Below are 19,833 nucleotides of genomic sequence, written 5' to 3' on the forward strand. Positions count from 1 at the left end.
GCTTCCTGGTGTACACCTGGCAATGTCAATTCTTTCACACGTTAACTTTCTTAGTCCTTACAGCAACCTGGGAATACTGCGAATCTTACCACCAAGCTTGCTCATTTCTTAGTGATGGAGATGCGTTCTGAGAAGTATGTCCTTAGAGAGTTTTTGTCATTGTGTGAACAACGTAGACTTATGCAACTGAGATGGCTATCATGCCGCTAGGGCCTATGATTTCACTGAACCATCTTTGTACCAATGGTCTGCCAGGAACTGAAATGCCATTAAGTACCACATGATTGCTACACGACTCTATCACCTATCTCTGAGATACAAGAGACATTAAGTGACTTGATTCCTGCCCACAGCTAGTCCTAGTAGAACTGGGATGTGAGTGGGGTACCATCTGAGGCTGTTGGGCTCCATTGTCTATGCCAGTAACCGCCATGCTATGCTTCCACTGAATCTAGAAAGCAGTCCCCCTCAAATCTTAATGCATTTCTCCTGTGCAGTGATCAACAGCGGGCCAGGAAAATGCAGCAGTGTGGATAGGAGGCATCAACTTTAGACAGTGAGTTGAAACCTCATTCCCCGAGTCTATTCGCTGAGTAATCCTTGGATAAGTTCCTGCTCCCATTTGGGACATCGGTTGCTGCTGATAAAGCCTTGATAGTAAAGCCGCTGTCCTATGACAGTGCCTCCCTTGTGGTTAGACACACGTGCTTGGTTCTTACACATCCTCTTCCTACATATGCAATTGATTCCTGAGCATGGACCAGATGGGTGCGTAAGAAAGCTGTGTCCGGTTTGGACATGAACGTTTCCCCATAGGCGCATGAGCCTGGAGATTTGGTTCGCAGCTGATGGTGATGACGTATTAGAAGGTTGGGGGAACCTTTGAGACTGAAGCCTACCTTCCGAGAGAAAGTCACCTATCCTCAGGGTAGGCCTTGAGGATGCCATCTGCTTCTGGTTGCGTCATGAGTCTTCTGCCTCCTACTCAGCACCATATTAGAAGTCCCCTTCTGCCACCGTAAATCAAGCCACATCAGCCACCGTGCCTTCCCCACCGTGGTGGACTATTTCCTCTGAAACTGCCATCCCAAATAAGTCTGCGTCCCTTCCACACACACAAGTGCTTCTGTGAGGTGTTTGGTTCCAGAAGTGAGGAAAGTAACTCGCACAAAAGGTGTGTCAAGCAAAGCGCAGATGACGGAGTGAGTCCGCATACCTTTCAGGAGGGAATTGAGCAGGGGACTTTTTCTACCCAATGATAGTAAAACCTTAGTAAAACGGTGACACCCCATCCCTATGGGAGAGGCTTATTAGGGATGGTGTTCTTCAAGGATATTATTCCAAAGCCGCAGGAACAAGTGGAGCAACTGGGTCCCAGGGAGATTCCCTCCCCATTTCTTTGTCCTTTTCCTCAGAAATTCCTTCCAGATCTCACCAGTGACCTCTATTCAGAGATATTAGCAAACTTTTGTCTGAGGCACTTTACACTCTTAAAAGTATTGGCAGTGTTGAAAGCCTTCTGTCTGTGTGATTAATTCTACTTATGTTAACGGTATCAAACACAAAAACTATGCAATTTTAAAAGTAAATTCTGTGGATCATTAAAAACATCAATAAACCAACTGCCCGTCAATGTAAGAAACGTGGTATCTCCTACAAAATAATTGTGAATTTAAAACAAATTGAAACTAAGAATAGTAGCATTGCTTTACAATATATACCTTGTTCTGGAAAATTCTTGTATGTCTAGCTTAATGCAAGAGAGCAAAAAATTTAAAAACATGCACCTGTATTTTATCTTTAAGCTACATGCTACATAGCTTGTAGGAAGTTCGACTGAATGCCACGAGAGTACGTAAAGCATGTATATAAAAATCTTCTTTGAACTTCTAAGAAAGTACTTGTGACCTTCAGGACCCTCTGAGTGGCTCTTGGGACATTGTAGGAATCACTAAAATATAATATCCTTTTCTTTTTGCTAATGTAAAATTGATTTTTAGTCAACACCTGACAATTGTCTGTACTTAGGGGTAAGAAAGCAACGTTTCTCTCACCTCAGGCCTTCATCATTTCTTCTGAAAATGTTCACAGTTCTCTCGGCTAGCTCTTTTGGATTGTACAATTAGTTATTATCAATCATAGTTACCTCCACATGCGAGAGATTATTAGAGCCCATTCCTCTTACCTGTTTTCTTATATTCATGAAACAACATTTCTACACCACCCTCCTCCCACCCTTCCCTACACATTCTGCTCTCTACTAACAGGAAATCAGTTATTCCTATCTAAGCGAGAACCTATAATGCTTGTCTTTCTGCTTTTGCTGTTTCACTTTACAGTGCCCTCTAGTTCCATCCACACAAGATGCTGTACTGGCAGGACTTCCTTCTTCCTAGGGCTGAATAGGATCTCATTGTGTTCATTTTCTTTATCTGTTCATCTGTCTCAGGACACATGGATTGATTTTCTATCATGTTCTGACATTTAGTGATTTAGCCATTCTCTCAGAATCCCCTCTCAGCTTCTTCCTTTGTCATCTGCTTCCAAATGGCAATTGTTTATGATTCATCTTTCAAAATTCTTGGATTTGCCAGATCAAAAGAGTATATTAGAGTCTGTTCCCATCTTTTCTCTCCTTCTTTTTCTGATTGTTTCCTTACAGTCTTTCTTTCTTTTCCATCTTCACTGGCAATCTTGGGAGACTTTCCTCCCTGGCCGGGGCCTCACAGCTTGTCTCTCAAATTCAAAAGCAGCCAGGATGCTTGTCTGTGGCATGCACAGTTAACTTCTTTCCTCAAAAATCTTGGTCTTGGCCAGAATCAATCGATTTATGTTTTATGAAGAGTTCAAGTCCACTTTTCAGATATTTTGCTGGGGTGAAGAATCCAGTTAGTTTCACTGATGAACTTAGAAGCTGTTGGCATGTCTCTACTTCCAGTCAGGATTGAGTAAGAGAGCCTGGAGCAATTTTCTTACCAGAAACAGCCAAGTGACAAGAGAGAGCACATGAAGCCAGGGCTCTAAGATACTAGATGTCAGTGGTGAAGGTCCATCATCCTAGGAGTCAAGAAACAACTGAGTGAGCCCTTGACCATTTCTGTTTACCAACATGAGTCATAGTACAGGGAAAGAAACTCAGTCAGAGCTCAGCAAACTTCTGGATTGATGAGATGGAGCTTAGGGGGTCCGTGGCAGCAAACACAAAGGAACAGATGCAGAGAATAGGCATCTTGGAGACCATCAGAGTCCTGTGTAGGAACTCAGCAGAGCACTGACCCATAGCCACATGAGACAGCTACCCCGTACAGGAAAAGAACATTTGATAAAACAGTACACGAGTCCAGGAACAACCACCATTGCTGCAAGACGACAATAAAATATCTGGATTCAAAGGCATTTTATAGAGGACTCAGAAGCAGCAATCAATGAGGAAACTGTCTTAGACCAAATATTGGTTGCTATGTTCCCACCCAATTTCTTAAAAGCAAGGCCCCAAAGAAACGATGTTCAAGAAATCAACTGTATCCTGAAGGCAAAAGAATTCAAAGCCCAGAACATTCACGATGTTGGGTGTCCACCTAAAAATGTCCAGATACACAAACCAGAGGGAAACATCAATCAGAGACAGTCAAAGATCAACACAAATGCTATAATTAGAGTGTGTGAGCACTAAAGTTAACTAAACTGTATTACACGTTCTCTAAGAGATATACAGAGAAATCCAAGGTATGAAATGTATTTAAACCAACCCATCCCACACAGAACAGTTCTACCAGGCCCTTAAAGAAGACATACCATCAATTCTATCTGAACTCTTATAGAAAACTGAAGAGGAGTCAATAATTTTCAATTTGGAAAGTCTTCCCAACTCTCCAAGGCTATTTCCTGTACATCAAAACTAGAGAATATGATACAGAAATGCTTATGGACTATGATACAGAAACAAAATGTGTAAGTCTATATGTAAGGTGGTAGCAATGGCAGACAGACCTGTGCTTCTAAGCGCACAGGGCACCTGACAGTGTCCTTGTTGGCATCGTCTGCCCCATCACACCTGGTTTGATCTTCTCTAGAAGTCTGTATCCAGTCATCCACAAATCACTGTCTTTTGTTGAGCCTTTCAGGTACCAGTCTTATGACTTCCATAGACAGGGAAGAAAGAAAAACATGATAGACTCCTTTTCCCTCTTTTCTTTCTTTTCCTCTTTCCTTTCCCTATCCTTCCTCTTCATTCCTTCTTCTCTTTTCCCCTCCTTTCCCCTTCGTTTCCTTTCTCTCTCTTTTCCTTCCCCTTCCCTTCCCATTCTCCCTCTCCTCCTCTTCCTCTCTTCTTTTTCTCCAACACTCTTTTCTTCCTTCCCTTCCTTCCATTTGACTTTGCTGTGCAGTTCAAGAAGGCTGATGTGCAGCCTGCTACGTAGCCTCGGACTCCCAATCTTCCTGCCTCTGACTGCACAGAGCTACAGAGGGTACCCTGTGGTACAGGGGTTCACCACCACTCCACGCCATACCTTCTCTAACACCAGTTATATAACTTTATTCGATGGCCCTCAGAAGTCATTTCCACTTCCTTCTATTGGCTGAGTAACTCACGAAAGTCAATCCAGATTCAAGGGAAGCTAAGTAAGTATCACATTTACATATTCAGTGGGGAACAATTCAGTCCGGCTCCTCAAGGTTAAAGAGTTGTCTTTAACTGACTGCAATGGTCAAATTAAAGAAAGACCACTTAGAGAAATTACATTTGAGTTGTGCTTAGACAATATCAGCAAAGTGAAAGACTCCAACATGCAAGTGTGGGCTTGACAGATGCCCAAAGAGAAAAGGAACATAGACATAACTTAAAGACTGTTTATAGGAACAGAGATGGTGAGGCCATTTGGGATCTCACTTTCACTGTAAGTTTGGAGTCTGAGAAGAGAGTGAGTCAGTGCGGTGTCTATCTGGCAAGCGCAAGGGCTGAGTTCAACCCTCAGAACCCAAGTGAGAAATGCCATGTGTGGGGTACTGGCACACTTGTAATATCTACGCTAAGGAGGCAGAGACAGGAAAGCAGAGCTTGAGACACGACACTCGAGGTTGCCCTCTGACCCTAACACGCATGCACACACATGTACAGAAGCCATCCCTCCCCATATTGCACACATGGACACCAATATTCATTATAAACACATACAAAGTAAATAAAAGGGGACTTGGGGGGCCACGCTCTTGTTGTCTGTCCTGTGACTGAGTCCAATGGTTTCAGTCGGTGTTTCCTGGGCAACAGGGAGAATCATGGGAAACAGCCTACCGGGCCACAAAATGTCGGTTATTGGTGCTGTGAGTTTCTCAGGTTTGAGCAATCATGGAACAGACACATGTTGAGAGAAGCGGGGGTGGGGGAGGAGAGGGTAAAGAAGAAAGGGGCAGGGAGAGTAGGGTGACAGGAAGCTGGGAGGAGAGTGCCCTCCGCTTAGCTGGTTCTGCTAGGTGCAGCAGTACATGGACGTGCGTCTCTGTTAATATATTGACACCCGCCAGGCCCCAAAGCTCTTCCAGTTATTTGCCTTCATTGAGCAAGATCAAACTGCAATGAAGCAAACAACTGGCTTGTCACAGCTGTCCTTCCCCCGCTCTACTTACAAAGGAAGTTAAAAAGAAATCGTTCATCGCCCCATGTCTGCTACGCAATCACGTCGGCTTTCACCTCCAGTTTGCCTGCGGCTTTCTGCTTGGTAAAGGGCTGAAAGAGAAAAATCACAGTGCGTTAATTAGAAAGACAATCTCAGTGCGTTAAGTAGAAAGACAATCTCAGGAGTCTGTGAAAACTGCTTAGAGAAAGCGGGGGAGGGGAGCACTGAACTGCTTCGGACTGAGATGTTTCAGGGCTGAGACACGGGTTCAGAAGTGCCTGTTTGGATGTTGGTTGATGGAAAATGTGTGACAAGACCGGGCTGTTCAAGGACATCTGGGACAGTGGTTTCGGGTCTGTGTTGTGGTTCTGTGAGAGGTTCCTGGAAGTTCCACAAGCAGCAAAAATAGGTGTAGCAAGTTAAGCGCCACAGAGGCCCTGCCTGTCAAAGCTCCCCTGTCTATAAATGCATGTGCATTTCTCTATATGTTTCTTATGAATTCTCATTCTTTATGGTGATTGTAAAAAATTACTGCTTCAGAGCGGTTTCGCATTTACTGATTCAAGGCCCAGAGTCCTTGCCAGTAACAACACACTCCTCATAATTCTTCCCCTCATGGTGTTCTAACTGGAAGTCATTGGAGGTAGTGAGGGAGATTAAGGGTTGCTTGATCTCCAGGGAGGGTTTCTGACCCACAAGTCAGCCTGAGTTTTCTACAAACTGTAGCTGAGCCCATGATAATCCTTCCAGTCTCATTTTCCAACAAAACAGGTTTTGGCTCTTCAGGCCTGGCCCCTTAGGAAGGTCTGGGGACTCGGGGATGCTTTACTGAACACTGGGGTATAGTAGAATGCACTCTTTGACTCAGGCCATGTTGGACACCAGACTTTGCTATGACGCTTGATGACCCCTAGGGCTGTTAACAGTGTGCAAAAGCAGAGCTAGTGGTGGATCTTAGGCTGACACACGTGAGCATGCTCAAGGGTGATGTGAAAGTGGCTGGCTGTGCTTACACATTCCCAGCTGAAGGGTTGCGTAAAGTGGCCACACATCATAAGCTGTCTGGAGAAAGGGAGTCAAAGGCGGTCAAAGGTCAGAGGGAAAGCATCCAACAGGTCTGAGGGAGGAGGCGGCACCAAGGTCTTGGGTAAAACCTGTGAGACCTGAAGGTGAGGAGCAGAGCTGTGTGAACCCTGTCACTTGGAGTATGCATTGAGAGCTGCACCTGCATGGAGAGGCACAGGTAGGGGGAATGGGTCACCACGCAAAAAGAAGAAATTCTTATGGTACACGCCCTGCTACTCGGGAGGTTGGGGAGGGTGGCTCTCGAGTCCACTCAGGATTTCAAGGGTCACCCTAGATAACACAGCAAGACCGTCTCAAGTGCGAACGAAGTTTGAATTTCATCTCTACGTTAGCGCACAAATCAATTTTACTACTTGTAAATTGCTTTAAGATCTTTCAGTATATTAATGCATAGATAGTAAGGCAAGTTTATGTTTACCAACATAAAGCTTTTATATTGCTGGTTCATATATTTCTTTGTTTTGTGTGTGATAGTCAGGATAAAACCCAGGGTCTGTCACGTGCGAGGCCAGTGCTCCACCCCCAAGTGACACCCACAGTCTATCATTTCGAGTTAGACACACCTATTTTTAGCATTCGTTAAACTACCACTTATAATAGGACTGTAATAGGACTGCCATGTGATCCTCCTCAACCGCTCCTGGATCCGGCCCTTGAAGAGTCTAAGTCAGCATGCAGATACTGACATGAATATTCATCTTTGATGCTGCACCACAATCAAATTATGAATTGGCCTGGGACCTTTTTAATAGATAAATGGATAAAGAAAGTGCATATACAGAAAATTAAGTATTATTCAGATATAAAGAATTAAATACAGTCAGGATGAAATCAGACACTTTCAGGAAAATGCATGGAATTGTTGATAATCGTGTTAAGGAATCTAAAGTAGACTAAACAAGATAAACATCATATTTCCTCTCATAAATGAGATATGAAAGAGAAAGAACATGGCCATAGAAGGGAGACTATAAGATACTGGGGGTAGACATGATCAAACTGTTATGTATGTGTCAATTGTCACGTTTAACCTATAATTACTGTGCGTTGTTAAAATGTAGTTTTTAAAAAAAGAAATGAGGTGGAGACTACCACGGGACACCTCTGTTGAAACAGCCTTGAAGTGGACAACTTGGTTTGCCCACGTCACGATGGGGGCTGCGCAATGGAGTCAGTCACCTGGAAGTTGTAAACATTACTGACACCGGTAGCCTTCAGTAATTGCGCCATGACATTTCTGACCAGGGGAGGGGTCAAATCTGGTTACAGTTGTGAATGTAACCAAGGCTGTCAGAACCACCTTTGTGGAAGACTGGCGGGCGGGACAGTTGCTGACTTTACCCAGTACCATATCACTGGCAGACTGGAGCCCGCTTCTCTCAGAAAAGGGAACAGGTCAAACCTCCGGAAACAGATAAATGAGAAACTCCGAGGCCACAGGGAGGTCTATGAGAAACTGTTGCTGCTTTGTTCCTTTATGGTGTCTCCCGTGTCAGAACTGCCCCCAGGTGACTTCAACCTTGAGTTTCCAAAGCTGCTTAAGGGAATACGGCAGGGAATCCAGGGCCTGTCCTGCCTGGAAGACCTGCAGGAAATGGCCCTGTGCTCTAGAAGGAGAAATCAATCAATCATTGTTTATTTGCTGCTGCATTGCAGGGTGGCCCATTATGACCAGGAAAGAAACAATCAGTCCTACGACCTTGGCTATTCTTGATTTTTTTTTCTTTTGGTTACGAATTTTTTTTTTTTTTTTTTTTGCCTAGTTTAGTGCTAGAATTAACAGGGCTATGGTAAGACAAGTCAAAGTGTTGTTCAGCGGTAATGCAGCAAAGTATAAAGTCTTTGCAGTATCACAGCTATGCCGGCGCTCACTCAATCTCTACCCCTCCACAAAAGGCCGCTGCACGCCTCTATAACCAAAGAGGAAATCGAGGTATCACAAGCTTAGTGACTTGGTTCTCAAAACCAGATGGAGGCACCCAGCGTCAGGCTCCAGAATTTGTGCCCAGCACAGAACTGTTGTTTGTTTCGGGATCTCCCGCTCAGATCCTATTTAGGTGGCCTACGTTGGTTGCTACGTGGAGGTGAGTTATTCCAGCTAATTTTGCTAAGAACACCGAGGCTGCTCAGAGGAGACATTCTTCCCTGGACTCGGGACACCTGGAGAAGGGCTCTACGATGCCCGGCAGGGATACAAAGACCCTTGTTTGCTCGGCAGGGGTGCGGAGAACCTGGGGTGGACTACTCCGGGGTGGAGATGGGGGAGATGTAGAGACTCCGGGATGCTTGGCTGGGGTCTTGAGACTTTGTGATGCCTATCAGGGATATGAACGCCCAACCTCTCCGGCTCCCAGGGCGGGGCATGGGCACCAGGCCAGCTCGTTCGCGCCTGCGGCTTAACAGGGCCGGCCAGCAGTCTCCGGCCGCAGCACGCCCCCGCGGGTCGGGCTAGGAGTGGGAGCAGCGTGCTTCTCAGGCGGACACAGCTCGTGCCCCTCGCCCGGGAGCAGCCTGAGAGCGCGCGGCTCTGATTAAGAGGGCGGGAAACCAGCGGGTGCCCGCCTGCCCCCGAGAGCGGCAGGAATGTGACCCATGAGTGCTGGCGCCGGAGCACCCTTCGCGCGGCTCCCAGGGCTCCGGTTGCTCCCGGTCTGGGCGGATTTGGCTCGGAGCTGCTAGATTCCCTGCTCACCCCCACTGGGGCACCCGGGCAAGCCCAGGTAGGAGGTAACTGGAGAGTTGGGGAGATGGGGTGGCCAGGCAAATGTCCTTCTTAAGTTACTCGGTCAGCGTTGTCGGTGGATGAAGGATAAAGGTGATGACAGTTCAGTCTTCTTTGTGGGGGGTGAGGAAGAGAGGGAGAGAGGGAGGGAGGGAGGGAGGGAGGGAGGGAGGGAAGGAGTGAGAGAGAGAGAGAGAGAAAGAGGGAGGGAGGGAGGGAGAGACAGAGACAGAGAGAGAGAGAGAGAGAGAGAGAGAGAGAGCGAGAGAGAGAGAGAGAGAGAGCGCTATCACAGGCAGGAGTAAAGGTTATTTAAATAATTTAAATTGCCCAACTTCAGGTTTGTTCGAGGTAAACTAGTCTCCCTGTGTAAATTGCTCCCAGGCTTTGAGATCTGGCCAAGTGTAACTAACTTGTAACTAACTAACAAACCTCTTAGAGGTATGTGTGTTAAGTTGGGAGCAGAGACCCCAGCCCCTGGCATCCATCCCAGCCTCCCTGGCCTGGGTGTTGCTTTGGTTTGGACTCCCAGCATGCCCTCCCTGAGGTCCTCAGGACCACTCCCACAGGGTATTTAAATGTGCTCCCAGAGAAGAAACGTGTTTTTCAGGTCTGCATGGGCTCCCTGCTGTCTTGTCTCCCCACCATGCGCTCATTCTTAATAAAACGATGGGCATTTTGATTTGACCTAATTGGATTTCTTGGGCCGGTGGAGCTGCCCTTTTCTTATTATTTTTACTTAACATAGTGGGCTTAGAAAGGAGGTCTTAATTAGACAAGAGGTGAATTTCATAATCCACGTGGTGGGATGAATCCTCTCTCCAGACAGGTTGATCCTGGGGAATGTAGATCGTTGTTTACAAACATGCCCAGTGCCTGACAGTTTATAGGGCCCTATCCCCTTACTGCCCTTTATTCTCCCAGCAGTCCTGTGGGTGAGCCGCCAGGATCACCTCGTTTTATAGCAGAAGCTTAGGTGGAGGCTATTTTGTTTAAGGACTGGTGCCCTTGGGTCTTCAAACCCCTGTGTCTTGGGGTGGGAGGGGAGTGAGAGAGGCTGCCCAGGAAGACAGGGGGACTCCTCTTCCTACCAACGCTAGCTCTTTGCCCTATTTGGGATGTTCGCCAGATGGGCAGATCCTGTCATTTTTGGCCCTGAGGAACAGAATCTAGTCAACTGGGCTACTCAAGCCACGATAAAGAGGAGCCGAAGTCCATCTGTCACTGGAACTGGTGTCTGAGTCACTCTGGCTTGATGCCAGGCTTCCTGGGAGGTGGATATACTGCATGAAACCCCATGGCTGAGAGCTACAGGAATCAGCCTGGTACTGGGGGCAAGTGCTACCTCTCCTCCTACTTTCCAAACAGCTGCGGCTATCTCTCTCCTTTGATTCCTTCTAGTTTCTTAATTTTCTTCTACACATTGTATTCTATTTAATAGTATACATCCACACCCTCAACTAACTCCCAAGCTAGGTGGAAACATGATGTTCATTGAGATGGGGGAAGGTACCTGGAATCTGGCTTATTTTTAGTCTACCGTTCTGGTGCACATAAGTACTTGCTTGTAGGCTCACCGTTGGGTGGCCAACATGCAGTTCAATAAAGGACATTTGCTCTGAATTCTTCCACAGCCTTGGCAAGGAAGGAGCAGCCTTCCCATTTCTCAAAGGCCTTGCTGAACCCCTGTGGTAATGAGGCATGAAAGTTCTCTTGGTGCTCCCGAGGCTCGTCACATCTTCTGGCAAATCCTCTGTCCTGGATGAGACACTGCTTAATATTACTTTTATTCATTTATCAAACAAATAATTATTGGAGGCTACTAATGTGCCAGGCACCGGGGAAAGTACCAGGGAAGATGAAGTAAATAAGATAAATAACCACCACTGTCTCCTCACATACATGGGCTCTCTTGGCAAGTTAGAAAATACTGGAAGGCCCCTTTTTTCCCCTTCTAAGACAGTAGTTTGAAATTCACCACTTTGCAAAGAGTGTGGGCCTGGGTAGCCTATAGGACAGTGAGCATCACCGACAGAGAGGATACAGAGACAATGGTTGTACATACAGCCCAGTGATCCTCCAAGGAATAGCAAGGATGCTAAGATATACTCGGGGGCCAGCTATGCAAGAGAACCAGGGTAGATGGCAAAACCTACCGATGGGAGGTGCCATCAGGGAGTGTCTGTTCACCTGCATGGAGATTCTGTAGAGGGAACATCTTGTTAAGGAGCTGGGCAAAGCCGGACTATTGCAGTGAGATAGCCATGGCCTAGGGTCTGGCAGAGGGAAGAGCACAGGGCCGTCAGTGTCTTGCTCTGTATGGTGGATCTGTAGTGAACCTGCCACTTCAAAGGAGAGAAGTTGTCGGGAGCCCTGACTCATGGGCCATGACCTGCCCCACAATGCTACCCACGTGTCTTTAAAAGCCGGCCTTTGGTTAAGGTTCGCCTCTCCGTGTGGTTGTGAAGTGGTTAGTGCTGGAGCAGAAGGACCTGCAGCGTTAGCAACTTCGCTTGCCTCTGCTTGCCTGCTGGGGCCACCGGAAGTGCCAGATTCCTAGCCATACCTAGTACATGAGAGTGGGCAGAGGGGCCCTGCCAGAGAGAGTTGTCACCAAGTGCTGAAAGCCCCTGAGGATCTTCCAAGTTCCTGGTCACTCACTACCTTTGGATTCTATGCTGTCTCCTCCTTGTGTGTGTCCATTGAGACATTTTTTTCTATCTCATCTGTTTGGGAAAGGGTTTATAAGATATCATTAATTAAAAGAGAATGAGAGGGCATCAGACCTGAAGCCCACGATGGCTAGAAATGTTTAAAATGACCTGGGAAGCCTCAGCTCTTAGTGTCTTCAAGATAAATGTGTAATATTTGCGGGGAACTAAAGGATTCTTGGTGTAAAGTTGGGTTGAAACGTTCTTCTGGTTCTCACTAAAGGGTAGGAAGGCAAGGTTAAAGCCTCTCGAAGTTACCCATTTCACACGTGTGGGTTGGCAACCCCAGTGCAGCTTGGCGCTGAGCTGACAGGAAGGATCTAGAGAGCCCAGCTCTGCTCATCTGGCCTCCTCATGGTCACCTGAAAGTACAGCCGTGACTCCTAGCGGGAGAGAAGTGAGAAGTGTCCTTCTGTCACCTTCAGTCAGGGCTTCTGACCTCATCAGTTACCCAGCACTTCTGTGCCTAATTATTTTTAAAATGTCTGTTTGCAATGCAAGACGAGGTAATAAAATTTAGCTGACAACCGTTTTCAAAACCGTACTAGAATGTCTAAATAGAAAAAAAGAAATAAAAGCAGTTTGTAACAAACTTCTGCATTTCAGTATGCCGTTGCTTGGGGTGTAGTTGGTAGTTTTTCTTCTTTTGGCTCTTTGGGGGCCTGCCACCTGGTTCCTAAATAAGTACACATGGAGATTTAGTATCACTTATAAATGCCTGGCCTTAGCTTATCTTACTTCTAGCCAGCTTTTCTTAACTTAAATTATTCTGTCTACCTTTTGCCTCTGGGCTTTTATCTTGATCCTATATACCTTTCTTTGCTTCTTACTCCCCAGCTTGCTGTGCAGCTGGGTGGCTGGCCCCTGGAGTCCTCCTCCTCCTGCCGCTCCTGGATCTCCTCTCTCAGACTCCTCCTACTTATTCTCTCTGCCTGCCAGCCCTGCCTATCCTTTCTCCTGGCTCACTATTGGCCCTTCCGCTCTTTATTAGACCGATCAGGTATTTTAGACAGGCAAAGTAACACAGCTTTGCAAAGCTTATGTTGTTATGTTAAGTTTATGTTAAGCAAATGCAACATAAAAGAATGCAGCACATCTTTGCATCATTAAGCAACTATTGCACAGCATAAACAAAAGTAACACATCTTAAAATAATATCCCACAACATTGGGGTAAAAAGTATGCAGCACTTTGTATAAGTTGACCACAGAACAGCGTGCGGGCAAACTCAAGTCCCTAGAGGAACAGGTGAGCTGGTGGCCCCATGAGCCCTTTTAGCGGGTTCTCAACTCTTCGTCAAGGCCTCGGTGTAGTCAGAGGCGACTCCTCTCAGTTGTTACAGCAGTTATTAACAGCCCCAAGCCTTTCAGTATGCGTGGAAATGGTGCCAACTCCGCCTTTTCTATAAATGTGGGATAGAGTCAGGGTTAAGCCGAAAACACCAAGTACATTGTCTGTTGCTGTATCTGGGGGGCACCTGGTGGTCATGAAGGACCAGGGTCAAGTCTTCATGAACTGTCGCCTTGCACTGTTCCAGATTCTAGTATTTGATAGTCATCCAAAGTGTCCCCTGCCACATCCTGTGTGTCTCCAGGGACTTGACCTTACCGGATGAGGTGATGGAGAAAGGACAGACATAGACACAGAGAAAAATTGGGATTGGGTGCACTGAGCTCTCTGATAATGAAGAAGCCCCATTGCCTTGGAAGTGCAGAGTGTTTATATATATATATATATATATATATATATACATATATATATGTATGTATGTATGTATGTATGCATAGTTGAACCAAGGGGTAGAGTTATTGTATACAGCTAGACATGGAGGCAGAGTTTATTGTATATGGATAGACAAGGAAGTGGGGTTATTATCTATAACTGAGCAAGGAAGTAGGTTCCATTGATCTTGGTAGGATCAGTATCGGAAGGGGAGCAGCCTTCAGGCTGTAAACACCTAGAGAGAAGAAAACTATGATGGACGTTTTCCGCATACACTGTCAACATTCATTCGTGGGCCCAGGAGGGAAGGTTTTGCTTTGCCGCGGACCTCAGACATCGGGATCCTTGGCATAGCTGTGCCAGTGGATCACCCACTCACCAAGGACTTCACTGGCTCCCTGTGTTTCCTTCAGTAGAGCTTATGAGATGCTCTCCCAGGGGTCCCGCTGTGCTGAGAACCACTGCCTTCTCTGTCTGACTGGGTCGTGGCGTCGTGACTAAAGCACCTGTGAGGTTGTGGAGCCTGGCATGGCCCGTGTACCAGCAGAGAAACTGTAGGAGTCGGTAGTACAGAAGCTGACCATCTAGGATGCATTGGGCATCAACTGTCAGGATCACGTGCCAAGGTGGCAATGGACATCAGAATCATGGGTGTCATGTACGTGGGGGTGATGGCTGGGGAGCACAAAGGACTTTGGGGGTTGATGAAAGTGGGAAATAAATGATGTGTTCCTAGTATCTGTCATTGTTCCAGCCTGTGGAACTGAGCACCTAAGGCATCTGTATTAGCTCAGCACAGCAGTATATAAGAGAAAACAATGACAGTTCTGAGGGAGAATGCTGCACCTTTGGGCTGCCTGTAGATCCTCAACTAAGAGTCAGAGTTACTCTCACCCCCACTGGCCTAGTCTTGAGTGTTTTTTCCTGTGACCGTATCCACGTCTCTGCCTCACTTTCCCCTTTTGTCCTTAACCCCATGTGCCTTAGTTGAAATAGGCCATCTGGTGGCTTTGAGCCTTGCACAGCCGAGCATTGACAGGTTTCATCCCAGCACGTGAAACCTGTTTGGCCATTTTTACCTTATCTTCATCTCTACGCATTCATAATCTCTGTGATTAGAAAGATAGGTCTTCGGTGATTAGAAAGATATTCCCTCCCCCTCTTTGTGTGGGCAAAGAAGCCAAAACCATTTACTGTGATTGAAAACTGCAGATCTTGATGTTCTTTGGGGCTTCCAGGAAGTGGATCTCTTTGGCCGCTTCTTGTGTTGCTAGTGGCTTTGCTTGCTTGTAGTGTTGTAAAATTAATTTCTCCAGTGGTTCCAGTGGTCCCCACGGTTAGAGTGTCTGTCTGTGACTCCACGTTACTAATCTCTGAAGAAAGGAAACCGGCTAGAGCACACCACGGAGGTCCCCAGGTGCCTCTGAGATCACCCCCACCCTCTCCTTTCTCAGCCTGAGTCCGGGCACACCTACATAGCTGGACTTTTGAGAAGTTAGTGTGAGATACTCTATCTTGTCCCGAGGGTTTGAGCCTGTGGGCCTCGATGTTTCCGTTTCTCACAAGTGGGAAAGTACGAAATGATAAGGGAATATTTACTTAAGATAGCACCGCTTAGACTTTCAACACAAAGACTGAACTGAGAAAGTCAAAAGCAAATGCCCAACCGGCCCTATGAGTGTCTTACCTTATGGGATGTTTTTCTGATGCCTCCTGATTTTAACTTGGGAGATCTTGGAGGCCTCTTTCTTTTCCACTCAGTGCACACCCACCTTTACTTCAGTATAAACCTGACGCACACCCCCAACGTACATCTCCTTGGGTAAAACAATGACCCCAATAGGATAAACTCGGGTCCTTTGCATGGCTGTAGAGCTTCTTGGAAATGTGCCCATTCTGGTTTCAGAATCAAGGGCTCCTGTGAGTACAGAATTGGAGTTCCTATAGTTGTGGAGTTTGTGACTTTGTGCATTTCTTTTGCTTTTCTTTACCACACTGACCTTTTATGCCTGGAGGTTGGCAGCTATTGAGAATCTGGTTGAATACTTACAATAGAGTGGCATCAGGGGGATGTCATCCATGTGGACTTCGTTCAATACCAAAACCACTATTCACTGTCCTTTTAGTAGACACGGAGGCACTGACACTTCATAAACTGGGAAGCATGCTTAAATTCTCGCTTATTCTCAATTATGACCAAGTTAAAGGGGAGCTGAGTTGTCTAAGTATGTCTCTGTATATTAAACCTACAGATATAGTCACATGTCAGGTGCAAGAGATCACAGATGTGTTACAAATGCCATCGCTCTATGAGGCATTGCTTGGAATGGTAGGCGTGTAGGGAGAAAGGCAGAAATGTGGAATGTGTGTGTGTGCTGTGCTTTGAGTGTGGCCTTCGAAGCTCACAGGTGAGAGTGCAACCGTGTGAGGCAAGACTCATTAGGAAACAATTAGTTCTCGAAGTCCCCGTGCTCATGAATGGGTTGGTGCCAGTTCCGGGGAAGTGAGTTCATTATGGCGGGAGTGGGGTTGTCATAAAAGTGAGTGTAGCCCTCCCTTGCTTGCTCATTCTCGCCCTTTCTTGCCCTTCCCTGTTCTGCTTTCTGCCTTCTGCCAAGGGTGACGTAGCACAAATTCTGGCTCCATGCTCCCAGACTCCAGAACTATGAGCCAAATAATCTTCTGTTCATTTTAAGTGGCTTGGGGTCAGGCATCTTGTCCCAGTAGTCAAACAAACAAACAAAACAGAAAAACATACAAACAACACAGAGAGAAACTAAAATGGCTAAGATTTCCTTCATAGATATCAGAGTTGGAGGTTGGCTCCGTCAGGTCCCTAGAAGAAGCAAGAACTTATTCTTGCTTTCTACTCATGCTCCTGGGTTTCTATTGAGGTTTGACTTTCTTAGAATTTCCTCTAGAATTCCCCAAAGCCCAGTGATTTGTACAGATCTGCTCTGCAACTCACCAGCCATGTCCCTTGTCATAGTGAAGAGTCTAAAAGGTCAAAAGGATAGACCCCCCCCAGAGACCTGACCATCAGCACTTGCCCCTCAATCATGCTTCAGGTTCTCAAGAACCCTGGAATTCTTTTTCCAACTGTCTGGACTCCAATTCCGTGGCTGCCGTAGGCTGTCCTGAATGGTCTTGGGGGACTCCACTGTCAATATGCCTGCCTTGGGGGCCCGGGCAGGGTTGGATAGAAGGAATGTACCCACATGTATAGACTAGGGGGTCAAACTGTGCATATGTTCAGAGCCCCTCATAATGTGGAAAGAGCCGGCTGGAAAGAGGGTTTGGGAGTAACTAGATACAGTAAGAACCACTGATAGGCCTGCTCCAGGAAGATCCCACTACAGGGCCAGTACAGCCTGTTTTTGCACACTGAGTCCCAGGACATGCTTCCTCTGGCAACAGTTAGGAGTTTCCTCTGCGGTGGACCCACACAATGTGTGGCCTCAATACATCTGTCGGAGCCTGTGCCTAGCTAACTTCTGTCCTGGAAGGTGAAATTCACAGGGTGGGGGAATTCCTTAGGAAGAGGAGGAGAATTCAAGTTCGTGGGAAATTTCTCATTCATAAGAAAGTATCTAATAGATTCAGTATGGCCACTTACAGGAAAAATGCCCTCTTCGGGCCTGCACTTGCCTTGAGGAACAGACCGGGGCCCAGAGCTGTCACTTTTCTTGTGCCTGCTTCGGACAAATGAGATCTTGTAGAATGAGAGAAAGTCCCTTTCCCTTCTGACCCCTGGGATGAGGAACGGCACACTCCCACGTGCTGCTAGCTCATTTGTCCTTCATCTCTCTTGTCCTGGCCGCTCGCCTTCTTGGAAAGGGGCTTTTGCTGGGAATCGGTATTTGTCAGACTGAGTCTTGTGCTTACTTTCTATTTTTCATAATTTAGTTCACATTTCTGCTTCAGAGTCTGAGTCTGGCACTGTGTTTCAAGGCCGCATCTGTTGCTGTCACAGAATACTGGACCCGGGATCATCTGTAAACAATAGTTTATGTAGGTTAAAGGGCCAGGTGGCAGTGTCTGCTGGGGGCCTCGTGATGCCTCCTAGCAGGGCAGATACAGGGCAAAGACAAGTGGGTGCTTTTGGAGGAGACCGAGTAAGAGATGAACTGGTTCTGTCACAGCCTCGTGATGGAGACGTCAAAGATGGTCGGGTGGGGGGGGGCGTTCCTTCCTCCGTCCTCTCTTATGCTAAAAGCTACCATACACCTGGCATAAGGAAGCTGTGAAGGATGGGGCCCTCCTCACAGGAATACGGGGGGGGGGGCCTGGATGGTCTGTCCCGTCCTGCTTTCTCCCATCTCGAGTAGAGAAGTCTCATCGCTGGGGCGCTAGCTGGGGTGCTTCAGCTTTCCGAGGTCCCTGTGTGTTGCGCCATGGGGAGGCTGTGTGACTGGTCCCTGACTGTGGAGAAGAGGGGGTATCTTTGAGGGTTCAAGGTCAGTTTCTGATCAGAAGCAATTCAAAGCTGTTTAAGTCCTTTGGCTGCTGCTGAGGAAAACTGAAGAGAAGCGGGGGTGGGGGGGTGAGGGCCTGGGGGGGGTAGGGGGTGGAGGGGGAATGGTACACGTCCTTAGGGCCTGCGCCAAGATAGCAGCTGCGAAGGAAGAACAGGCTGACATCATCCTTGGTGTCAAGATAGACGGGGTGACATGAGCTAGAGATGGAAGGGTTCTTTGTCTGGAGAAATAAGGAGAGCCATCGGCTTGGGCAGTGTCTCCCAGCAGCAGTGCTATCTGGATTGTGGTGGTGGCGTTTCAGTCATGAGGAAGAAGTGGGGAGTGTGTGTGTGTGTGTGTGTGTGTGTGTGTGTGTGTGTGTGTGTGTAGAAGGCACAGGCATACAGAGGAAGGTGAAGAGTGGAACAGGTCGGAGTGAATAGTTAAGCATCTTTACAGAAGGTCCCTAGGTTTACCCAATTGTCAGTCTTTCCCTGCCCCCTTCTTCCGCTTTGACGAGCCTCCCGGTGATACTTTCTTGGTGGTTCCCATCAGCTATAGTCATTTTTAATGCTCCCGGGGATTAGGGCGCAGAGGCCTCTGGCTGGAACAGGAAGACCTTGAGTGTGCTCTTTGATTTCGTGCTGGAATAGGACCCACGATAAGGTGCCACTGTGCCTCTGACAGCTGAACGTGGCGCCATGTTCTATCATCTCCCAAGGCGTGACTAATAATTTGGGATTGCGTGTATTTAGTCTATGCAAATGTTCAGCACCAATCTGGTCGATCTGTGCCAGTGGCGGACTTTAAAAGGTTCCACTAGCTTTTTATAGGCATAAGGAAATGACTCAGAGGTGAAAAAAAAAAGGACTCCAAAATACTAGAGGAAACTGCAGAATTGAATAATGAGCAGTGAGATACTAGAAAGGCTTTGGGGGAATTATTTTAAATTCTGTAATATGGTGGGTAGGCATATGAATGTGATTGGTTTAAGGGAAAAATACATATATATTTTTTAAAGCTATTGTGCCTGCTCTTAAAAGGGACTTCTCCATGTTTATTTTTTCTTTCCTCCAGGCATGTGGCAAGTCTTTTAGCCCTGTTTTCCATCAGTACTGAGGGACTTTTATCAATTTCTGAGTCCCTCTGACTGGTAGAATGCACGGTGCATACATTTAACCCTTTGTGTGTCTAGCTCTGTATTCCTGGCTCCTTCGACTTGTTTTCCTAAAAGCATTCTGTCCTAGAGGGCCTCTGGACACAGACTCTTTGACTTTTTCATTAGGATGTAATACCTTTAGACTTGTCTTGGTTTGTGGGTGGCTCTGGGGCTCTTTCCACCTACCTGTCTATTCAATATCCCTATGTTCCTCTTCTCTAGGTAGACACGGCCCTTAAAGATGCTCACTTCCTCCTGAGAATCAGGACCACTCATATAGGAAGCAGCCTTCTTCAAGGTAACAGGCTGGGTCACCTCAAGATCTGTTTGTCTTTTCTCCTAAGCAATGGAAGCCTTCTTT

General features: G+C 46.8%; 1 protein-coding gene across 10 annotated transcripts in view; it reads left to right on the top strand.

Moving 5' to 3' along the window:
- The window catches only part of Il1r1 (interleukin 1 receptor type 1), a 67,899-nt gene that overhangs the window by 22,127 nt on the left and 25,939 nt on the right, over positions 1-19,833 (top strand). For 2 of the 10 annotated variants that reach the window (XM_048430224.3, XM_048430226.3), the window contains exon 2: positions 19,695-19,770. The exons of 1 other annotated variant lie outside the window; for it this stretch is intronic. The gene's annotated coding sequence lies outside the window, so the exon portion shown is untranslated. Of the gene's footprint in view, positions 1-6,776; positions 6,859-9,145; positions 9,422-19,694; positions 19,771-19,833 lie in introns of those variants that run through there. 7 more of the 10 variants (XM_048430225.3, XM_048430223.3, XM_087898101.1 and 4 more) reach the window with 7 other exon arrangements.

This window comes from Myodes glareolus, chromosome 18 (assembly GCF_982192425.1).
Source record: "Myodes glareolus chromosome 18, mMyoGla1.1, whole genome shotgun sequence".
In the NCBI taxonomy this organism is placed as follows: Eukaryota; Metazoa; Chordata; class Mammalia; order Rodentia; family Cricetidae; genus Myodes; species Myodes glareolus.